The sequence below is a fragment of the Sarcophilus harrisii genome, chromosome 3, assembly GCF_902635505.1.
Source record: "Sarcophilus harrisii chromosome 3, mSarHar1.11, whole genome shotgun sequence".
In the NCBI taxonomy this organism is placed as follows: Eukaryota; Metazoa; Chordata; class Mammalia; order Dasyuromorphia; family Dasyuridae; genus Sarcophilus; species Sarcophilus harrisii.
In genome coordinates, this window is record NC_045428.1 from 366081401 (window position 1) to 366100823 (window position 19423).

At 34.5% G+C, this 19423-nt stretch overlaps 1 protein-coding gene and 1 pseudogene across 2 annotated transcripts in view; one reads left to right on the forward strand and one right to left on the reverse strand.

Moving 5' to 3' along the window:
* SPATS2L (spermatogenesis associated serine rich 2 like) overlaps nt 1-19423 on the reverse strand; it is a 226332-nt gene that overhangs the window by 178758 nt on the left and 28151 nt on the right. The window lies entirely within an intron of this gene.
* Nucleotides 18027-18914, forward strand: LOC111719778 (annotated as a pseudogene).

A 19423-nucleotide genomic window follows, 5' to 3' on the forward strand; every position in this document is an offset into this window, starting at 1 on the left:
TATATGTGTGTGTATGTGGAATTGAATAGTACATGTTAACAAAATTGGACAATAGAGAAACTGTAAATTTTGGGGGGTAATATTTGAAACTTGTTGATAAAATAATAACAGAGGAGAAAATAGAAGGGGAGAAGGAAAAAGAGGAGGATGAGAGAAGGAGAAAAGAAAGAGAAGGAAGAGGAGAAAAAGAAGAGGAAGAGAAAGGGAAAGAGAAGGGAGGAGAAAAAAGGTAGAAGAAGGAAAAAGAAAAGGACTAGAATGAGAGGAAGGAGGAGAAGGAGGCAGAGGAGGAGAAAAAGTCAGCAATCATGTGTTCAGTGTTAACTTGGTACTAGGCAATGCACTAAACATCAGGCACAGAAATACAAGCCTTTACTTGGTCTCTGCCTCAGGGATGCATTTTAATGGGACAAGGCAATATATAAAAGGGAGCTGAAAAGTAGAGAGAAGAGATATCCTCACAGGGAAATGCTGATCAAGTCTGAGCAATGAAAGATATCTGGTCTAGGTCATTGCTCAAAATGGAAGCTCCAAGAGGAACTCATCAATAGTAGAAGGTGGGCTTATCAGAAAATGGAGAAGTTGTATAATTCTTAAATGTAAAGTAAATAAAAATGATATGCATATGGATGATATGTACATGTATATATATATATTTATATATAAATAATATGAAACAATAATAGGATTTTATAAAGTACATTAAGAGTCACAAAATGTTTTTTATACATTATCTTAATTGAGTATTATAACAACCTTAGGAGATAGGTACTTAGGTCTGAGATAAAATGACTTGCCTTTGGTCACACAACTGAAGAATCACAGATGAAATTCAAACCCTGGACATCTTGGACATCGAGTACAGCAGTCTTTCCACTACCAAATACCACAAGTCTTCAGAGTAATATAATGTGGACCAACCAATGCCATCTGTGGTATTACTCATTAAATGATAGGTCTTCTTTATATGAAAATAATAGTCTAACAATCTATTAACAGGATATCTGCCTTTGGGGTTTTTTTTGTTTCCAGTAGTGGCAATCAATTAATGCTGATCCACTCACTATCTGTCATATGGTTCCCTTTGTGATCAATCACATAAATCTATGAATCAAGAGGCCAACATAAGGAAAGGGAGATGATTTTAGCCCTCGGCTTTAACCAAAAGAATTAACATTTATACTTATGTTAAATCTAATCTGTAAAATAATAATGTTATATAGGTATTTAGGCAGACAGTATAGTAAATAGGCTTAGAGTCAAAAACCTAAGGCCCAGCTCCTGGCTCTGCCACGTAATAATGATGTGATTGTGGGCAAGTCACTCCATTTCTATGGACCTTGCTTTTCTCAACTATAAATTAAGGTGATTAGGCTAGCTATATTAAAAAAGGTTCCTTTCATCTATAAATCTATACTCCTGATCCCCAGGTCTCTGTTTCCTCATTCATAAAATAAAAGAGATAATGCTTCTATTACCTACTTCAAGAACCATAAAACACTGCATAAATGTGAGTTAACATTGTTTTTTAGTACCAAAGAGCTAAAACTTCAGAGCTTTCTGTTATATGAGCTATCCTCTGGAATAAATTAAGCATTTTGGGAAGCTGCATGAACACCTTTTGTCTGCTAGTATGCCATTTACTTAGTACAATTTGATCTCTCAACTTTTTCTCTTAGGTTTCATGGATAACCAGTTCCTCTTAATATCTTCCACCTCACTTTTCTTTGTACTTTATTTTATTAGTATACAATTTGTATTACTTTAATAGACTGCAAGCTCCTTGAGGGGAGAGATTATTTATTTGTGTCTTTGTAGTCTAGTGTGTAGCAAAGTGCCTTCTATATAGTAGGTATTTAATAAAAATTTATTGAATTTAAATGAATCTATCAGATAATATTTTAAGAATCGCATTCATTCATAGTTGTCTTGTTCAATGAGGTGAGGGCACAGATGTACTAGCTATAAAAATTGATGATCCTGTGTCATTTCTATTTTTGACCATAAATGGGTCTAGTCAGTCATCCCACTAAGTATGTTTTTGGCTCTTGGTCAGTTATTTGTGTTCCTGTAGAATTTGGTCTATAAATCACACAGTTCATCTGTCTCTTGTACACTCCAGTGCATCTCTCATACAACAACCTGCAACATTTTCTGTTTGTTATATAATCATGCAAGAACATTCCATACTTGTTTTTGTTGTTGTTGTTGTTGTTGTTGCAAACAGTGCAATCCTAAGTTTCTACTCATTCCTTTTTATGGTAGACTAGCATTTTACTGCATAAATACTAAGGACAGCACTGGGGAATCCAACATTTGTGTGCCCAGATCTTCATAGGCACCTCATCAGCAGTTAATATCGTGTCAATGCAGATGAAACCAGTCCGGCACACTTTGCATATTCTGATCCATTATCCGTTATCCTGACAAGGATGGTGACCTGCATGAACAACTCAAATATTCTTTGATCTCTAAGCTATTTCCATGTACTGTGCCTTCTGGGAAGTTTTTTGTGTGTATCTCTTATTTTAAGGAGGCTTATTTCTAAATTTGCCATCTTAAACTCTATCTACTGATCTATCAATAGATACAAGTCTAAATAATAGGAACCCCTTTTCCAAAAGATAATTTATATACTCAAAACATCTAGTTCAATATTGATAGTTCTAGAGAGATCTGACAGAATATGATATAACAAAAAGGTTTCTTTTTTGATAGGACAATAATCCATGGTTTCACCACCAGTGTGAGTACTTTCACTCACCAATACAGTTCATCACCCTTCCTTGAGTTAGTAAATCATCTTAAAAACTTGCTGTGTCCCTAAAAAGCTTATGACTTTGTACCATGAACTGGTGATAGGTCTCTCCAACCTTAGTAAGGCTGCTTCTCAGATGACTCATGGATAGTCCATCACTAGAACCACACTCAAAAAAAGTATTTTAACCCTGCATGTTTTGCCACAGCTTGCCTTTTACTGGCCCTGTGTTCAAGAACCCAAGGTTACCTCCATGAAAGATAATGTTGGAAAAAAAATTTTAGTGTAACTAAAGAGAAGATACTTTGTAATTATTTTCAGGGAGAGTGGAAACTAAATTTACCACCTTGCTAAAATTTTAAATTCTATAAATAATAATTTTAACATAATGCACTCATATAGTAGTGCATTTTCCTCATACTAATCTTGTAGGGGATAGACTTTAGAGGCCACTAAGTCCAATCCATCCATCTTGCAGATGAAGGAAAATGAGGCACACAGAGATGAAGTGACATGTTCAAGATAATATACTTGAGTGGCAAGTTTGATATCAGGACTTCCTGGCTTTAGGTACAGGCACTATGCAAAATACTTTACAGTTACCAATTCATTTGACTTTTCAAAACAACTGTGGGAAGTGCTTATTTTAAGGAGACTGAGGCAAATGGGGGTTAAATGACTTTCCCAAAATCACGCAGCTAATAATGTCCAGGGTTGAATTTGAATTCAGGTTTATCCTGACTCCAGGTGGAGTGCACCACAGTGCTCCATTGCACCACCTAGCTGCCCCTACTCACCATATCATATGGCTTCTTGGCTTATAAGCTCTATAGCTGGACTGTAAGCTTCTAAAGGCAGAGACCATGTCTTTTTTTTTTTTTTTTTCTTTTATAACTCTTTATGTGCTCACTAAGGACTCAAGCACTGGTGCAGACTGGCTGACAAGGTACATACACTTCAGTTCTCTTTGCAGATATCTCTGAAGAGGTCTTACAAACAATGGCTGTTGTAGCAAGAATTAACATTCAAGGTACTTCCATTGAAAGAATGAAATATTTTTGAGAAAGTTCTTTGAGCACAAAAACGTATGTAATTAGACATACAGTTGGTACTGATTCACTTTTCAGAGCCAAAAAATCTCAGGGTCAGGAAAACAAAGATACCATAATGCTTTTATATTGGATGCAGCTTTTTCTAAGTCCAAGTGTTCAAGCTTGAGAATCACACTAGTTTTCTATTTTGCTTTCCCATGTAAAGAATTTCTAAGTACTACGGCTTATCAAGTCTTGAGTACACAATCTTTCCCATTATTTCATAGCAACATTTTTTAAACTGTAATTTATTGTGGTGCTAGTTTTCTCAGCGAATTAGTCAAAACACCTATAAGCCTTAGAACAGCTGCCAATAGAAACAACATTTCAGGGGTCAGCACTTAAAATCTGACTAATAATAATAAATAATCAATCATCACTGAAGTCAGTATAAGGTCATGGGTTGATAACATATTGAGGACAGGGTTTAAAAAAAGTGTGAACTACAGAATCTGTTATAGCAGGGCCCTGTTGAAATAGACATTAGATAAAGGTCTGATACTTGTTACTTCAACAGTTCCTTCTTCAACGCACTGGAACCCTGAAAGAATTTTTCTTAGCAGAGCAAAACAGTTTTAAAATGTACGTAATATAAAAGACTGGTTATGGCATACATATGTATGTTTCTTCCTGATTATGAGGATTTTGGCATTCATTACAAGTGATAATGATAAATTATTCTAATGGGACAGACCCATCTCCATCTGTTCTGGCTACATCAATGTGAAACTCTAAAGCTTGCTCCCCACTTTTTTCCTTAAAAAAAAAGATAAACACACAATATGTTATAGATACATATGCACTTTTTGCTTATGCTTGCTTCCTTATTGCAGAAATACAAATGACTAAGAGCCAATATAGAATCATTCATTCAATAAACATTCATTCAACAAGCATTGTTCTGGACACTATTGACATTTAAAAAAAAACCTAGAAAAATGCTCTTGAGTCCATTGGCTCTTATGCTTCTTTTTGTCATAGACTCCTTTGGCAGTATGGTGAAACTTACAAAACCCTTCTGGGAATGTTATGGTGTTTGTTTTATTTTTTTAATACATAATTTAAGAAAATGCTAAATTTCAGAGTATAGTTTTAGAAAGGTACATATTTTCCCCTCTAATTTCACAGTTCACCTGAAAATTATCCATTAACTCTTTGGGGAGTTTGTAGATCCCAGATTAGGAACCCCTAATCTAATTCGAATACTTTATTTTACTGGTGAGGAAGCAGAGGAACAAAGAAGTGAAATGTTTCACCCTAATTCACACAGCAAATCAGTGGAGTGAACGCAGCACAATCACATTCTCCTGATTTCAAATCCAATACATTTTCTGCCCCATCAGACCATTTCTCTTACACAGCTGATTCTTGTCAGTTATTGTTCACAATTAACATCAGTGAGCAGACTAGTGATGAAAAAAAAAAACTTAGCATATATCTTTCTAAAAACTGTTCTGTTTAAATGTGTTTCAAAATGTTCATAGATGGGGGGGGGGGGAAGTGGAAATGTTGGTTTGAAAGGTCTTAAGAATGCTGGAGTAGATAATAGGTGTAGCGAATTTAAGAACTTGAATGCTCTTTCCCAGGGAGTATAACTCCCAGAAGGCTTTGGGGTATAGAGTAAATAAATCCTGGAACTGATTTCCCAAAGGTTTGAGTGGGGATATCACTGGGGTAAAAGACTTTTAAAGCAAGGAAATTAAGGCGTAGAGAAGGGGAAAGTTTGCTGCCACAGGCACAACCTTTTCTCAGAATCAAGAAAGGACATTTCATAGCCCCTCCTATAGTAATAGTGTTGAGATAATTTGAGCCAGATTCACAGTGATCACACCATGTCAGATCAGTTTCTTCCCAGTCATTCCAATAACAGAACAGTAAATGCAGCCTGCATATGCACCAGGTAAAATTTCTACAGCTGTTTGAGCCAGGAAAAAACTATAGTTCCCAGACGTTGCTGACTGTCATGAGTAACTTGTCAACCCTTTCCATGCCCATTGGGAGACAGGGGAACTGCACTAAGTATATAAACTTTCTTTCTATTTCTTTTACCCTGTAGGGTCAGGCATGAAGATTCTGTGAGGTAAGGGAGAGATAAGATATGAGGACTTATATGTTGATTGCTTGCACTTTATCAAACTTTAATTTAATTAAACAGCTTACTAAGGTTATGACTTGTACAGAGGTTTTCAATGGCAGTTGGCTGACAAGAGATGGGAAGTAGAGTAGCTAGTCAGACAGGTCTATAAATCATAAATAGAATAATCATACCTTTAGATGAGAAAAATCTAAGAACACAATCTAAGGAAGCAAAGCCGGAGAGAGGGATTGACTACTAACCGCCATCTTATCTAAATTTCTGGCTGATTGTGAAGGATAATTTTGACACTGCCACCACAGCATCCTATTTCATGGACATTCTTTAATATTCTTTAACAAAGTAATTTTCTCATAAATGCTGAGCTTCAAAGATTGGTTGGGAGCCAGGAGTTAGCTGGAGAGACTTAGAAGCAGGCTTAAATATGAGAGATTATTCTCTGCATACACACTACATATTATAAAAGCTGAAATAATTTCTTTCTGAAATCACATGGAGAAAGAGCAAAGCAGAAAGTGCTCAGCATTAATAGTGTTAAGAAATAGCATTGGATATGGTTGGAATCAGAAGCACAGGTGTGCACAGAGCATGGGACAGCACAGCCAACATACTCCAATACACCCATCTCATGTTCTAGGTGTATGCACCTGGTCTTAGCACTGACATGTAACTAATTTTTTATCTTGGGCAGGTATGTTATACCAGATGACGTTCATCTCGCCACACTATAATCTTATTGTTTCAGTGCATTCTGGAATGAAGAATGAAGGGTGTGACCCAAAAAAGGAGATGAAAAAAGAAGGTATTTATTCCATTGTGTCATTTTAGGTCTTTCTATTTATAAGCTTTTTGTCCCTTTCTCTAAAATGGAGTTGCTAGATGAACTGACTTCTAAAGATCCTTCTAGCTCTAACATTCTATATGTGCCCTAAGAAAAAGACAAGATTTGATTAAGGGGTAATTTTTTTAAGTTAAAATTTAGTGGAAAGGGATAATTAGGACCTGAATGATTAACTTTCCTTATATCTCACATTTAGAAAAAAGATAATAGCTTCTATAAGATAGGTTTTTCCAACCCAAACATATAAATTGAAGTCAAATATAATTATCCCTTTCACACTGTGAGAGGTAGTGGGGTAGTGCTCTTGCAATCTGAAAAATACGTATAAAATTTTTGGCCCTCCCTTCATATCAGACAAGAAGTCTGAATTATTATGGTATTAAAAGATAAAATATGTTAATATTATACAATACAATACACATATTTACACATTTCTAAGTTTCTATACTTTTTTCTGTGATACCTGCTGATCATTATATGTTGTCCTGGAGCTTCTACAAAACTTCCAAGAAATTCCCATTTAATTTCTTATGCTGACCCATGATACATTGCAATTGTGATTGGGAAAGTTACAATGTGGAAGGGATAACTACACCACATTTACTAATTAAATTACTTGGTCTCTCCTCTTCTTTTGGCAGTTTACTCACTGTTAGCCTTCTTCCTGTTATGTGCCTTCTTAGACATTTACTTCCAAGTAGCTTTGTGAGTAGTAGTATTATTATTTTGCCTAAAAGACTTTTTTTTTTTTTGCTATGATAAGAACTTCACCATTCAGGATTTCAAAAAGTGTAGTTACATTTTTTTTTCTTCTCATTTTAATTCTGATACTCCTACTTTTGCCTAAGTTCCAATATGCTTCTGTTTACTTAGGGAATATTTTAAAATCACAACATTCATATATTGGTTCCTGCTATTTTGGCAACAATACATCAATTTCAATAATAAACAACATTAGTTCCTTGTAATTCCTTTCAACTTTTCAGTAATTTGTGTTACTTACAGGTTACAACTAGCTTTTAGAAAGGCAAGGTTTTAACAATATATCATCAACAATATTGGTACAGTCTTGTGAAGTTATATACCATAAACACATAACAATTTAGCATTAAAATGCATCTTTGCTGTCTATATCCTTGTACCGCCCAAACAACTGCCAATCAATGGCTGTGGATTCTACCTGCACAACATCTTTTACAACCATCCCCTTTCTCTCCATCTCATTCAGCCCTACACCATTCTCTTGTCTAGAATATTGCAATAATTTCTTCATTCATCTCCCTGCCTCTAGGCTCTCCAATCCATTGGTTACAAAGCTGACAAATTAATATTCCTAAAGCACATGTTTGACCATGAACTCTACTGTTCCAGAAGCTTCAGTTATGCTTTATTGCCTCTAGGATAAACCTCTTCTGTGTGCATCCAAAGACCTTCATAACATGTCCCCAATCTATCTTTCCAAACTGGCCTTATGCTAACTCCCCTGTCCTCTGTAAATGGTTGTTCCTCTCCTGCTTTCATGTCTTTGCACAAGCTCTCTCCCATTAATGGATTGCTCTTTTTCCTTATTTGTCTTACAAAATCTCCAGCTTCCTTCAAAGCTCAGATCATATGCCATCTCGTAAAGAAGGCCTTTTCTGATGAAACTCCCTCCCATTTATTAGTGATCTCTCAACCCCTTCAAATTATTTTAAATTTGCACTGCATATATGCTGCATATATTTGTCCGTGTACATGTTTTATTATTTTGGGTTTTTTTGCTTAGTAGAATGTAAGATACTTGAATATAGGTAGTGATTTATTTTTGTCATTGCATCATTAGCACACTGCAGTGCCCAGCACAATTAGTCATTAATAGATTGAATTGGCTGAAAAAGTGAATTTAGTCATCATATAAACAAAAATGACCAGCTATCTAACTGGCTATTTAATTAAAAGCCAGTATTGGCTTATTTATATTTTTATAAATATTTATGTTTTCTTAAAGCAAAATATATAATAAAATAAAATACATAAATCAATATATATTTACATTTTAATTACATAAAAATTATATTTTTACTTGTTTTTATTTAACATTTAACAATTTGAATTTACAGGTCAATTCAAAGAGAAAAGTAAACTGTTTTGGAGGTTCCAAAGTTGTTTTACTGTGAGTCACTATCTAGTTAACATCTAAAATTTACAGAGAATTCTCAAGGTTTATTAAATGCTTAACATGTTATCTCATTTAATTCTGACAACAATACTGTGAAGAAGGTGCTATTATTAGTCCCATTTTACAGATGAAGGTACTTGAGTCTGAGAATTATTAAGTGAATTGCACAGAATCACACAGCTCATTAAATGTCTGTGGCAGGGTTTAAAAGCCAAACATTCTGATTCTGAATCCAGCAATGACCCTCTCCACTTGGCCACCTAAAGTGGCCAACAGTTTCAAAATGCAATTCATACTGTCTTAAATTTCATACATACTGCTGAGAAGGTATATGTTGCTCATAAGCCTTTCAAAAAACCTTTGGTTGCTAACCAAATGAACATCATATTACCGGGATTTCTTCTGTCTCATATTCTTTATGTATTTTCTCCTCTCTCCCCCTCCCCATATAATTAATATCACATATCCATGTGATATTTGGCTCCACTCTTGGAGCCAAAAATGGTGTTTTCCTATAAGCATATATGTGGGTGTGTATGTATGTGTACAGACATTTATCTATACATACACACATATAGGTATGGGGGTGCATACATGCAAATATATAAACACATGAAATATATATGCATATATATGATAAATATATGTGTGTAGACACATATATTTCACATATATGTATATGTGTCTATAAGTATGACTGCAAATAAGATAAATAGTTCTTGGAATAAGAGACATATAGTGGAAAAGAAAGAAGACTGGATTCCATATCAAAAGATCTGGGGTCTAATCACAATTTCAGTTTGATGTGATGTTAGGCAAATTACTATACTTCCTAGTGTTTGTTTTCTCCTCTGTGAAAGAAGGAACTTAGAACCATACAATCTCTGAACTTTCTTCCAATTCTAGATCAATAATTCCATATTTTTCCAGCTAAGGCAGGACATGTACTAAATTTGAGAACTGCAGTTTTCAGTGTGAAAAAGGTCAAGACTGAAGAGATATTAAATCAGTCATTTAAATACAAATTATATTAGGCCTTCTTTTTGGTAGGTAGGAAGTAAAGGCAGAATGTATACAGGCAGTGTGCAAAAGGCAAAACCTTCTTCTGGGGTCAAAGGAGATCGGAAAAAGGTCTTTTGTGCTAACTCTGGAGATAGTGGAATGGGATCTAGATCAACATGTACCTTACACTGATACACATAACTGTTTTGTCATCCATAACCTGTGGCTCATTTCAAATTCACAAAGTGAGGTGGTAACTTCATTCTTCCTAGTCACAAAAATAATCAAAGAAACTTCAGATAATCATGTAATCCGGATAAATCAAACTAGCTATCTTGGATTCCAGGGCCTTGAAAGTATTTATTAAGCAGTCCCTTTGTCCAGAGTAATCTGTAATCAGATTAGCTAGTTTGTGTCAAGGGGAAAAAAACTACAGTTCTTCTTACCTGTCATCAAAGTTTTAGAGCTGCCCCTCCTCTTTTCATTTTACAGATTAAACATTTTGTAACTAGTGCAAGGTCATAAACAGTTAAGTTGCTGAACTAGGGAATGAACCCAGAATCCTCTCATTGCCAAGCCATATCACTCATGAGGATAAACACAATCAGATTAGGGAATGGGAATAGATCTACAATTTTATTGATATAGAGGACTCCCAGATAAAGAAAAATTCTACTATGAATATAGACTGGTATTTTCTTTAAAATTTATAGTTTTAAAGACTTTCTTAGAACACTAAGTTTAAATGACTTGATCAGAGTCACACAGCGTATGTATAGGAAATGAGACTTGAAACTAGTGTTCCTAGCTCTGATGTGAACAGCAAAAATTTAATCCCAAAATTATAGTAAGAGGCTGTTCATCTAGTCTCTACCTTTAGGCTGGCCCACATCCAAAGTGGTTAAGAGATAAGCTTTTTTTTTTTTTAACTGCCAAGGAAGAAGATTACACAGCAACTCTTAGTAATATATTGTGAGATTACATAACCTGAATTCAGCCAGCATGGTAATATATAGTTAAAAGATTAGGCTGCAGTAGCCTTAAAGTTTTCATTTCTGAATATTCATGAAATGGGAACTCTGAAGAAATGCACTTGAATTTATCAATAGAATTGATCATTGAGCATAGTCAACATTAAAGCTGAATCACTTTCTATTCTCCTTATCTAGCACATGCACAATAAGGATAAATATTTTACTATGTGATAGGCTAAATTTTTTAAAAATTGTTTTTATTCTTGGATAACAAAAATAATGCATCTTAATCATACTTGTCCATTAACCTGGCCCAGTGTTATGTAGCTTGAGAGAATAAAATATTAATTCAAGATTTTAAAAGAATTTTTTTTACATATTTCCCCTTAGATAAATCAAGGAAAGTCTAAGGACATTAGCAATGTAATCATATTATAAATTCTGGTAAAAAAAATTAACAGAAAAAAATGCTATGTTTAGAGTATAGAGTCAGTCATTTTTTTAATCTGTCTTCTTTCCCCACAGAAGTTTTCAAAATCCTCATTAGTTCTCCCATTGTCTTCCCAATAAAGTATAAACTCTTGATGCAGGAGCATATAAAGACTTCCACAATTTGGCTCCAACTTACACTTCCAGACTTATCATACTATTCCTCTTCATGTATTCCACCTTCCAGTGAAATTGAACTATTCTTTATTCTGTCATCTTCTATCCCCATATTTTTGAACACTTCCATTATCCCTGATGCTTATAATATTTCCTAACCTCTCTCTCTGACTTGTGAAATCCTTCCTCTCTCCACTCTCTTCACTCTGCCTTCTTTTAATCCTAACTCAGTCTCCTCTCACATCATTAACTCCTGGATACAAATACTACCTGCTTCCTCAAATTTGCCAAAGTGCTTTGCCTGTAACTCTCCTTTTCATGCATCACACTCTTTTCTGTATTATAATTATCTATACAGATGTCTTCTCCCTCCTGCTAAACTAGTTGTTTCTCATGAGAAAACTATTTTACAAGGTGTTATATAAATGTGAATTCTATTATTAGAGTTAACATAGAGTAATGGAAAGGTACTTGAACTTTGACTTTAAACGTGGGTTTAAGTCCTACTTCTGTGAGATGTTGGGCAACTAATTTTTGTTTTCTGACCTTCAGTATACCTATTTGGAAAATGGGAATAATAATTCATATCTTTCCTATCATTCTTATAGAAGTACTTGCTTTTAGAAGGAAAAGTACTATATAAATTTTAAAGAGTTATATAAGTATAATATATAAGTATTATATAACTTCTATGTACATGTTATATATTATAAGTATTATATATATGTAAGTTATATATTTTATAAGTATTATATAACTTATATGTATGCAAGATATATATTATATAAGTGTTATATAGCATATAAATATTATAATTATTATAATCTGCTCACAGGTTCAATGTAAGTAAAGGAGGGTGTTTTGAAGACTTATTCAAATGACAACCCCGATCCCATCTAATGCTACCATTGTCTCTTATGAGAACATGTAAGTGACACAAAAATCCAATAGCAAAAGCATTTAATTAAGACATAAAACAATATAAATAACAAGGAAAGTCACCAAAAAGTGGAACATTCTATGTACCTGTATACAAGAGTTCAATCTTCTACCCTTTCAGGGGAATTATAAGCTAATTCCTCTTTGATTCCCTCTCATCCCTTGGGATAATGGGAAAAGCACAGCATCACTTCAGAATTCACAGCCCCAGTGATGAACACTTAGAATACATTAAAATCTGCCTTTTAGATTTTCTTTCCCAAGAATCTCTTGTAGAAAAATGGAGGATGGTCTAAATCTTTTATTTTACCTCTGAGGTCTCATGGCTGCTATGACCAGAAATGCCATGGCCAGACCATTCCAGGTCACTTACCTGACCACAGCTCAGTATTGTCTTTTTTGTGGCAGGCTCTATTTCTAACTCCTTACAGCCCCATTAAAAAAAAACTTCCTGCCTTGTAGTGCCTTCTCTACCACCGGAGTCCTTACCACATGCAGCACACCAAGCTGTGATCAAGCATAATATTCTCAGAAGCATATACTATAGAATCTCTACTAAGGAAGCAAGGCTCTCTTCACCCAAAATACTGAAGGAAATGACATTCTGCAAACATGTCTACTATATTATTTTTGAAAACTCAATTGTGAGTCACATTTATTTTTGTATCCCTAGCACACGGTACAAAATAGTTATTTGAAAAAATTAGATGACTTAAACTTGTTGAATTGAACTCCTAGTGTAATAAATAAGACAGGGGGAACAAAGAAAATATTTTGGCCATACTCAAATCCCAGCAATCTTTTTTTATCTGGTGTGAATTTTTAATGGTAGTTCAGTTCAATTCAATATTTGTTATATGTAAAGCACCTTGCTATATTTACAGAATCTTCAAAGCAGATAACATGCTACGGGGAGAAAGCTCATCTACACAGATACAAAGTAATCTGAGTAAGGAGGAGCAATAACAACCATAGGAAATTAAGGGAAACTTCCTAGAGGAAGAGATAGATATTTGAACACAGCCTTGAAAAATGATAAAGTTTCTGAGATAAAGATAAGGAAGGAATGTAGCCCAGGCATTGAGAACCACTACTACCAAGGCAAGGTTAGGAGGTTGAGCCAGCAGCCATTTACTAGCTGTGTAACCCTAGGCAAGTCACTTAACCCTGTTTGCCTTAGTTTCCTCCTCTCTAAAAATGGACTGGAGAAGGAAATGGCAAACCACTCCAGTATCTCTGCCAAAAAAAAAAAAAACTGCAAATAGGATCATGAAGCAATGAACATGACTAATTCATTAAACAGAAAAGAGTATCAACAATATAATTGGAAAGGCAATTTGGGACTTTGGGGTATCTTTAATTCTAGACTAAAGACACAAAATTTCAAAATAAAATGTTTACATATGTCCTACCTTTATAAGAAAGATTTTCAGAACTGTAAACAGGGAACCCTGGAGTTCTGAGAGACCTAATTAAGAAATGAATTAAGGGATTCATTGGATACCTGGATTAATCATTAGATCTATAGAGCTTGAGTTCTGGATCCAACTCCAACTTTGGCACCAACATTCAAAATAAACACGACCAGATAAGTGTCATAGCTCACAATTAAAATAGATTTATATGGCTTATGTTTCCATATGGGATTTGACTGTTTTTTAATTGAATTTGGCCCTTACTCCAAATTATTGTGGATTTCAGTTGCCATTTTCTTATTCTGATGAAACTATTTGGCAATAGAATCATACTGAGGGGAAAATAATTTCAATCAATGATGTCTCAGGAAAGAGTTTTAAAATGAGAATAAGTCCTTTGAGCTTCAATTAGAAAATTCTTTAAGTTTGCCCTTGAAGCCATATGTTTGAGATTAATACAAACAGACAAGGCTAATCTCAGTAGAGTGGTTTCCAGCTGCATCCCTCTGGTGTGAGCAGCCAAGAAAGTCATGATTCCTACATATAACCATGGTCAATTATTGTATGTGTTCTATAATTATAATGATCAATAACAGCTGTACTAATTCATTTCTGTGTTCACAAATTGATCACAACAGTTGTCAATTGCTACTGTCTTCCATAAAGTTTTGTATTGACTTCCAACAGAACAATTAGGATTTCTGATTATTGGGTGAATATTCCTTCCAGGGAATAGCTTTAGTTGTGCCCCTCTTTGTCTGATGAGAAAAGCATGCCAGAAGTTAACATGTTAATTCTTTTTTTGGAGCATTTCCTTGACAATATTAACAAAAGTAACCTTGAGAAAGAATGAGCATCCCCTCTACTTGAACAACTATGGGAAATGTGTCTTGTGGGAATTTGACTTGAGATATCTCAGAAGTATTGCACGAGGTCGAGTTGTGAGAAAATAAAATACGTATTTTTACACAGAAATCTAACCCAACAACTCACAGTTATCACCCCCTCTTTGTGATTTAGAATTGACTTGTAAATGAATTCAGGTTCAGTAGAAAAAGAAAACAATTTAAGCTGTATAGGAATTCTAAGACGAAGATATTGAACAAAACATTAAGGGAGAGTTAGGATCCTGGATTCTTGCACAAGGACTAGACTAAATTTACCTTTTCTTTAAGAAGAAAGGTTTTTGCTAAATAAGTTAAGCAAACAAGATTGCAGAGAGCTATAGGGAATGGCTTAATAAAGCAAAATGTTTTCTAGTACCTGTAGCAGCATCTATTCACATATAAATCAAAAACATGCTAATTACAAACCATTCTTGTCTACTCTTTAAATAATGTCTCTCTAAAGGACCTCTATTAAGCAACCTTTTTATCAAGCTGGTTCAAGTTACTATATGTAGTTAAGAGGAATAAAATTATATTTCTTTAAGGGTATACCCATAAAAAAGGAGCTTATTTATATTAAGATGAGAGTAAGCAGGGCAGTTATAGCTGGCTTGTGGGAAGCAAGATCTGTTAAATTTGACATTATGGCTCTATTACTACCAGTATTTACCCAGAGGAGTTGCATTTGAGTATGAATTATAAAATGTCTTTTTATTTTTTTTTTTAGTCCAGATTCTTAATGGCCTTAACTTGGTCCTCTGCCTTCCTATGATATAGGTTCCTCGACCCATCATCCAAGTTGCACGTATCCAACAACAGACTCTGGCTTGCACCACTCCCTGAGGTGGCCAGATCACTTACAACCCTCCTAAGTCTCAGGTATAGCTTGGAAGGCTACGTCAAGGTATCCTCCCCATCCCTAAGCATCCTCCCAACCTACTAAGTCTTTTTTTTATGGATTTGAGTGGCAGCAGAGGATTGGTGCAGAATCTTATTCAGACTTACGCTTCCCTACTTTACCTTCCTTCCCAACCATATACAATATATATTCATTTTTTTTCTTCTTCCTACGATTGTCTAGTGATAGATTATCCTATCAGGAGCTGTGAAAAGCAAGATCTCCACCCTACGCTACAGAAAATTCACTTACTCAACTTCTACCTAATTGGAATACTGAAATTGCTGCCAAACTAGGTCTTAAGCAAATCAACATGTTTATTTATTATAATACTATATTAGGCACTGTGAGGGAAAAGAAACAAGTGAGACACAATTCTCACTTATAAGCTAGGAATTCTTAACCTAGGGTCTGTGAAGTTGTGATATATAGAATCTATCTATACCTGTAATTATATCTATGCATACCTACATTTATATCTATACTATATATCTATCTCTATGCATAAATATAGATCCATGATTTCATACATCCACACAAAGGAAATGAATTACCTTTGTAACTCTATGTGTTTTTTCCCATGCATTGAAAAACATTATTCTAAAAAAAGGACCCACAAGTTTCACTAGAATGACAAAGAGGTCTATAGCACAAAAAAGACATGAGAACTCCAGCCCCAAGCAATTAGGAGACCAACACTCATAAAATAATGTAAGAGCAATTAGAAGAAGGAGCCTGATTACAGTGGAAAGAGCATTGATCACAGTAAAAACAAAATTGAGGTTCTACTTTCAATTCTGCTTCTGTGATTAACTTCTTTAGACTTCAGTTTTTACATCTATAAAATGAGAAAAAGTAGCTCAGATGATCTCAAAGGTCCCTTCCAACTCTAATATTCATATTCCATAGGTCGTAATTTATTAAATTATCATTATCATTTACTTATGTATTAATTAAAACCAGATAGCATCTAAATTTCAGAGATTTTCCTATATTGTGCAATCACTATGTTAGTGAGTTTGCCATGTATCATGAAAGAGCATAAATTTAGATATGGAAGAGATCTCTTAAAAGTCATTGAGTCTAAGCCCTTCATATTTCAGATGAGGAAACTGGGGCCTCAGATAAGTTAAATGACTTGCCTTAGGCGACAAGGAAAGTGTAAATACAGCAAAACTAGATCTAAACTGAGATCCTTTCAGTCAAAATCAATGCTCATGGTATTCAGATGACAATTGAGAGAGGTCTGTCAGGATTTTTGTAAATTGCCCTGATGTTGAACTTTAATGTTGACTCCTAAGTCACTTTATATAGAATATTATATATAGAATATATACATATGTATATATACATACACACACATATAATAAAGAATTCCAGAGACATAAACTGCAAAAGGAAAAGTCATGGACCAGTTTTAGGGGATATCTACTATTCTTGTCTGTGCTTATATGAATCAGAAATGGAGGCCAAAGAAAACTTTGCTTTTTACTTTTTTAAGTATTCCCTTTTCTTTAGCACAGTTTTATGAAAGATTCTTTACATTATAAATACATATATTAAATAAATATATATTACAACCCAAAGAAATATTCTCTGCTCTGGTGCTTAACTAAACTTCACTTTAGTACTTTGTGGCCAGTTTCCATCTTCACATAAAATCTGTTTTAGCAAAGCTACTTGTGTGAGAAACATTTATTTCTGTCCCCAAATACTGCTGATTTAAAGATCAGTTCAATACCTTTCAGATACATTTAATTTTTCATAAATGAGAGCTTTTCAGAAGGAATAGCTTAGTGATTATAATACTTCATTAAAGAGATTTAAAATTTTTTTTCAAACTTGATAAAGTTCAAAACTTTCTGTGTTTCTTTGTGAAACATAAAATTAAATTTTCTTTTTATTTTTACTTAAAAAACTCAACTTTACTGACTATATATTCTTTGTAAATTGAGAGGATTAAACTGAATAATCTCCATAGTCCTGGTTTGACTCTAAATCTTATGATCTCAAATAGTTACTAATATAAATGTAATCATATACATTAACATAAAGAGTTAGTTGTGTATCTGACATGTTATGGGTCTTTTAAACACAACCCAAAATGTTTACTCACAATAATTATGTACATTCATAGAATGTTATACCTTTCTAGATGTAACTAGAAAAAAAACTATCAGATAAATCTGGAAGCCAAGCTTGTTTTCTTTTTGTCTTATGATCTTCAGTGTTCACCATAGCACCTCACATATGCTTTAATAAAGCTTGTTGATTGATTGGCAGAAAAGGTAGTGATAACTTTCACAAATTCCATCTTTTCATAAGATAGGTAACTGTAGCATCTAGAATCATCAGAAGGCACTTGGGCTGCATTAAGAAAGGCATGATATGCTTTTTTGCCTTCTCTCAAGATGGAAGACAAAAAAATCCAAAAGGAATCCAAAGAAAAGAAGATCAAAAAGTAAAAGAAGAACAAAAAGGAAGATGCAACTGAAAAGGTGATGAAAATAGCCTTAAAAGCATTGTAGATGGAACCCAATCCTGACCTGAGGGAGTGGTAAATATTTAAGGTCTGCAATGTATTCCAAGAGAGCCAAGTACAAGGAGAAATGAAATGCACTGCACCAAAAACGTGAATTAAAAGGAAGGAGAGAGAGAAGGTGCCTACTACTATTTCAAAGCCAGCAAGGGGTGACAAGAATGTAAGAACCCATGTGGTAAGGATCTGCAAAATGCCTGGGTATTACCCTGTGGAGAATGTGCCTAGAAAGCTGCTAAGTCCTGGCAAAAAACACCTCCAGCCAGCATGTGAGGAACCTTGGAACGAGCATCTCCCAAGCATGGCTATGATCCTGTTCATCACAGGAGCAAGTGAGTGCTTGTCCTGAAGCAAGCTGGCTAGTGGCTTGCTCCTGACCATCAACCCTATTCCTCTGTGAAGGACCAGCCAGAAATTTGTCACTGTGACCTCGACCAGGATTAATCTTTTGGATGTAAAATTCCCAATCATCCTACTGAAGCTTACTTCAAGAAGAGGCTCTGCAAACCTGGACATCCAGAAGGAGAGATTTTTGGCAGAGAAAAAGAGAAATGTAAGATTACAGAGCAGTCCAAGGCTGATAAGAAAACAGTGAACTCTCAGATCTTGCCCCAAATGAAGAAAATGCATTAGCCCCATGGCTACCTGTATTCTGTATTCTCTCTCTCCAATTGAATTCATTCTCACAAACGGGTGTTTCAAATGCCTTGAAGAAAACTCTTATTAAATTATTTGGAATAGGAAAAAAAATAAAAAAAGGAAAGGTATATATTGTTCATAATAAGGTGGGTGATAGCATGCAGAATAATATTCATTTGTAGGCATATTTTAAGAACAACATGTATTTTATACAGCTAGTTTACACACACACACACATTTTCAGGAGCACACATATACATAGATAGCTTACAAAGAACTTTCCTCACCAAAACAATGTGAACTGAATAGTCTGATTATAATAATTTAAAGGCATTTTCAGACATGCCTTAAAGTGTACCTACAGGAAGAAAAGCAGAGGTTAGATGCAAGTTCACCTAGAACCTTGGGAAATCGACTATGATTTCTTGACAGATTTCATATTCTGAGATCTTTATGTTTATCTGGTGAGTGCAATAAATATTGGGTTTGCTGTGGAAACATGAGAGAATTAATCAAGGAGGTAAAATATGGGGTTATAAATGTTCCAGGTTTTTTCTCTCATTACAATTGTGTTCATGGCA